Below are 5,900 nucleotides of genomic sequence, written 5' to 3' on the forward strand. Positions count from 1 at the left end.
GAAAACTTCAGGTCGCGGCCCCTTTAAATGATAATAAATAATAAAAGGAAGGGGGAAACCGGACTGAGGGACGCTCCGCCCCCATCTTAGGGACCGTGCGCAAAGTGCATGGCGCAGCCCACGCCGCAGAGGACGCGAGCGGGAGGGCGGGGTTGCGAGAGCCCCATCGCGGGAATCCCGAAGAGTAAAAAAGGTTCCTCACCCCACCTCTGAGCGGAAAGTCACCTGGTCATTTCCTGGTTTCACCCGGAACGTGAGATGGATAAGCCAAGCTTGGCGCTGGAACCTCCGCCCACTATGCTACCCAAACTTTCCCGTCCTGGGGCTCCACGACTCTTAAATGGGCTTAAAAACCCCGGAGCGGCTAGATCTGCAGGGGCCGGGACGCGGGGGTTTGGGGGTGCTGCGGGCGCAAAAGCACGGGGTTGGGCTGCGCGCGCGTTCGAGGAAATGCGAGGAACCGTGACGACCCCCACGTAGGAGCGAGGGAAAGGAGAGCCATCCTCTGACCAACTCAGTGAAGCCCCTGCCTCAGTCCACCCAGTTCGTCTCGGTAGCGTACTGGATTCTGAGGTCCCATTTTGCAAGATGGGAAACTGAGGCATGATGTGAGCTCAGAAGTTGAGGCGAGCCGGGCAGTGGTGCCTTTAATTCCAGCCCTCGGGAGGCAGAGGCAGGCGGATTTCTGAGTTCGAGGCCAGCCTGGTCTACAGAGTGAGTTCCAGGACAGCCAGGGCTGCACAGAGAAACCCTGTCTTGAAAAACCAAAACAAAACAAAACAAAACAAAAAAAAAAGAAGAAGTTGAGGCGACCCTAATGGGTAACGCCAGTGCTCAGGGCAACCCCCATCTTCACCACGTTCCCCATGGGTGGTGCCCAGGTCCCTTGTTGAGGTTCTTGGGCAGTCTGCCCACTTGTGTGAGTGTATGTCCGGCAAGTCTGGGGAGATGGGGTGGCTCCAGCCAATCCAAGTCCCGGGAATCCTCCCTAGAACCCGAGACTGCAGCAGATGCTTGGAACCTTAGCCTGAGAGGCTAAAAGTTGCAGATGGCCGCGAACTTCGCCTTCAAACTTTAGACACCTTGATCTGTTGGGGTGTGGCCCCGGGGTGGAGCTGGGCCTGCACTCCCGCGTTCTTCTCCAGCATCAAAAGGGCCAGCAGATCGGTCTCCAAGGAGCACACTGACCCCTACTCTAATCATCCTGTGTGTCCCCTGTGAACTTGAACCACACCCCAAAACATCCTGCCTACATGATGAAAACAATGTAGATGTGTGTGAGTGATTGTGTGTGTATGTGGGGTGTGTGTATGTGGTGTATATGAGTGATTGGGGGTGTGTGTATTCTAACAGGGTCTAACGCCTGCAGCCCTAGCTGGCTCAGTAGACCAGATTGGTCTCCAATTCCAAGAGAGATCTACTTGTCTCTGCCCCGTGTGTGTGTGTGTGTGTGTGTGTGTGAGTGTGAGAGAGAGAGGGGGGGGTTATTATCTAGGGCTTCGGCAGCACATGCATAGAGGTCAGAGGAAAATCTAGTGGAGTCGGTTCTCTCCTTCCACCTCCATGTGTGTTCCTCCGGGATGCCAAGATTCTCAGGATCCAAGCTTGTCAGCAAATGCCACTACCTACTTAGCCTTGTTGCTGACCCCTAAAATACTGTTCTTAGTATTCTTTTATTTTTTTTTAAGATTTATTTATTTATTTTATTTATGAGTACACTGTCGCTGTCTTCAGACACACCAGAATAGGGCATCCAATCTCATTACGGATGGTTGTGAGCCACCATGTGGTTGCTGGGATTTGAACTCAGGATCTCTGGAAGAGCAGTCAGTGCTCTTAACCACTGAGCCATCTCTCCAGCCCCCCAGCAAGTGTTCTTAACCGCTGAGCCATCTCTCCAGCCCCTTAGTATTCTTTTAAATAGAGAGACTCTTCAAAGACAAAAGCCTAACACTGCTGGTCCCTTTTTTAATGGCAGGGATATACTTAGCCAAGGGCCCAGGTGGCAGGCATAATGACAGGTCTCCTACCATCCACAAGACACATCTCTGGGGACTGGCGCAGCAGGGAGTGCGCGCCTCCTGCCGGGCATCCGAGGAACTGCGCCCAAGGTAAAATTCAGCAAGGAGGCGGGGCTTCAAGCTAGCATGGTGGCCGCCAGGTGGTGCTGTTGCACCTAAAAACATGGTTTCCCAAGTTAGATTTGGAGAAACTGAGGCCTGAAGCTCTCCTACATAGCTTTTTTTTCTGTTGAGACAGGATCTCACAATGGCCTTGAGTTCATGATCCTTCTGCCTTAGGATATCACGAAGTTAAATTACAGGGAAAGGGCACACATGGCCACATCATTTTCTTTTCTTTTTTTTAAATTTTTTAATTTTTTTTAAAGATTTATTTATTTCATGTATATGAGTACACTGTCGCTGTCTTCAGACACACCAGAAGAGGGTATCAGATCCCATTACAGATGGTTGTGAGCCACCATGTGGTTGCTGGGATTTGAACTCAGGACCTCTGGAAGAGCAGTCAGTGCTCTTAACTGCTGAGCCATCCAGCCCCTAATTTTTTTTTTAAGCCACATCATTTTCAAATTGTATTTATACCTTTAGATACTGGAGATGGAATCCATGCTAGACGAGTGCGCTTCCCATGACCCTGTCCCAGCCCCTTACTGGGGGCATTCTAGGCAGGAGGTGAGCCGGTGTCAACAGTGACACAGGCCTTTATCCTACCACACCAGAGGCAGAGGCAAGTGGATCTCTGAGTTTGAGGCCAGCCTGGTCTGCAGAGTGAGTTCCAGGACAGCCAGGGCTACACCTTGCCTTCATAAACCCTGCCTAGGAAGACAAATAAAGAAATAACAGTGGCTCACTTTGTAGCCCTGGCTAGCCTAGAACACAGAGACATCCACCTACCAAAGCATGGCTTTTGGGATGGGGTGGGTCTTTCCTGTTCTTAAATAATGCAGATTTGCCATCTCCCAGAGAGGCCTCCTTCCTAACGGTAAGGGTGTATGGACCCCTTGAGAACAGAGTCATTTCAGACTGGATCTGTAATTTGGCAGCAGCTGTCTAGAGGTGATGAAATGGGGATTCGGGGTCTGGTTTTTTAAAATGCATTATTTTACTGTAAGTGCAATTTGTAAATTAATATGGCGTCTTTATTTCTTCACCTTTGTGAGACCCCCAATAACCACACAGAGAAACCAAGACATTTCCAGCTGCACCTCAGTGGTTGGGCAATATTGATTTATATTAACCCCTGTGCCAGGCTGTCTCCTATCCCCAGTGCTACGCTGTATGCATTGTGACAACGTTGTCCTGGCTCTCTCTGCTGTGTGCACTGTGCCGCTGTCCCGGCTCTCTCTGCCCAGATGCTTTCCCCACAGTGTGTTCTCCAACCTGTCCTGTGGCTCATCTCCCCCTTCTTTATTGCAGATCTAAACCCCCCATTCCCCCCCACCCCTGAGTGGCAGAAGCTCCTTCCCTATTTTCTGTTCTGCCCATTGATTGGGTGATCAGCATTTATTGATAAGGCAGAGAATAAATGGTAAGAACTGTTTATGCAAACTTGTTACAAAGAACTCTTGGTATAAGCACTACAATGCCCTGTCCTAACTGAAACAATATTTGAGGGCAGAGAGATCACATTTGAATAACACAAGGGTGAACTTTACACAGTACACAAAAACATTTTGCCTACACTGGTTGGAGGAGGTTGGTGTCTGGAGGTGGGGTATGAAACAAGTCCTGTCTCCTGCTTCCTTCTGCTTCCAGTCATCCAGGGTGAGCAGATATGTCCAGTTCAGTCTCCTTCTATGACTCTGAGCCACCAGTGCCCAGTACAGGCAAAGTAACTGTTTCTTTCTTCAAACTGCCTCCACCCAATCCCTCAGGAAAGGGCTTAGTCAATGAAGCCCTCACTAGCCTTGAACTGGAGGGCCTGAGTTCAGTCCCCAGGGCTCCTATAAAGACCCAGGCCTGGTGGGATGCACACTCATCCAGCACTGGGAGACCGGAGGATGTCTGGTGTCCCAGGCCAGCCTAGAGGAACCTCTAGCTCCAGGTGTCTGCACTGTGACACTGCAAGCAGAGCCAGGCAGTGTGCTTCCTCTGCCTTTAGCCTCAGCACTCAGAAGCAGGAAGATCACTGTGAGTTCTGGGCTAGCCTGATCTACACGGTGTCCTCCCTGCCACTCAGAGCTAGCTAATGGGACCCTATCTCAAAACTAATACCCATAAGGTGGGGCTGAGCGCTGGCTCAAGGTTAAGAGACCTGGATCCTCTGCCCCAGAGCCTGAGTGTCATCCCCAGAGCCCAAGTGTCATTCCCAGCACCTACATGCAACTCACAATTGTATTAACTCCAGTCCAGGGGATCTCACCTCCGGCCTCTGGGAGCCACCTCACGTGGGTGCTGGGAACTGAACTCAGTCCTCTGGAACACTGGGGTGAGCACTCACTGTTGACAAGCTCGCTCCCTTCTTTAAAGAAAATGATATGAGCTGGGTGTGGTGCGACCCCTTTAACCACTCTACACAGGAGGCACGGGCAGGTGGAGCTCTGAGGTCAAGGCCAGCCTGGTCTACAGAGTGAATTCCAATATAGCTAGAGCTACACAGAGAAACCCTGTCTTGAAAAACAAAACAACAAAATGTATGTGTATAGGTATTTTGCCTACATGTATGACTGTGCACTATGCATGGCTGGTGCCTGCAGAGGTCAGAGGCATCAGGTGCCCTGGAACTACATTTACAGGTGGTTGGTGGGTGCTGGGACTCGAACCTGAGTCCTTGGGAAGAGTAGCCAGTGCTCTTAGCCACTGAGCTGTCTCTTCAGACATGGTGCTGTTTTGGGAACTCATTCTGTACACCAGGCTAGCCTCAAACTAACAGCGATCCTCCTGCCTCTGCCTCCCAAAAGCTGTGATTAAAGGCATGGCCATCTCAAAGAGTCTTGCTTGTTTGCTTTTGATACCAGATGGAATCCAGCCAGGCTGGCCGAGGATGACGTTGGACTCCAATCTTGTGGTGACATTTGTGGTACACCATAACAGGGTATATGCTGTATTTTTTTTTTTTTTTTGGTTTCTTGAGACTGTATTTTTGTTTTTAAATTTAAATATCAGAAGTACACATGATCTTACATCCTCCCCTCCTCCCATGTTGGGACCTTGTCTCAAAATAGAAAAAGCAAAGCTGGACTTGGTGGCTTAGGCCCCAGAGTCATAAGGACAGAGTCAGGATCAGTACATAGAGTTGGAGACACACCAGGCTAGGTTATGTAAAACCCTGTTTCAAAATCATGAGGGCTGGGAAAGGAGGAGAAAGCGAAGTCGAGTGCTTATTAGTTCCTCGCTTGTCTCATAAACAAACTACTGGTTTGGTTCCCAGCACCTGAAAAGAAATAATAAATAAAATAAAATAGATGCAGAAAGTAAGGTCATTAATCTTCTGGGTTTGTTTTTTTTGTTTGTTTTTGTGTTTGGTTTTGTTTGTTTGTTTGTTTCAAGACAGAAAGGTTTCTCTGTATAGCCCCGGCTGTCCTGGAACTCACTCTGTAGACCAGGCTGGCCTCGAACTCAGAAATCCTCCTCTGCCTCCCGAGTGCTGGGATTAAAGGCGTGCGCCACCACTGCCCGGCTGTAAATGGCCTTATTTACTTCCATTTGGCACCAGTACGCCATGGTTTTTGCTGGGCATGTTGTGATAATTCTCTATGTACTCTGTGATCTTTGAAGATTAATGATCTCAGCCGGGCGGTGGTGGCGCACACCTTTAATCCCAGCACTCGGGAGGCAGAGACAGGGGGATTTCTGAGTTCGAGGCCAGCCTGGTCTACAGAGTGAGTTCCAGGACAGCCAGGGCTACACAGAGAAAACCTGTCTCGAAAAACCAAAAAA

The sequence above is a fragment of the Grammomys surdaster genome, unplaced genomic scaffold (genome assembly GCF_004785775.1).
Source record: "Grammomys surdaster isolate TR1022 unplaced genomic scaffold, NIH_TR_1.0 209, whole genome shotgun sequence".
NCBI classification, from domain to species: Eukaryota; Metazoa; Chordata; class Mammalia; order Rodentia; family Muridae; genus Grammomys; species Grammomys surdaster.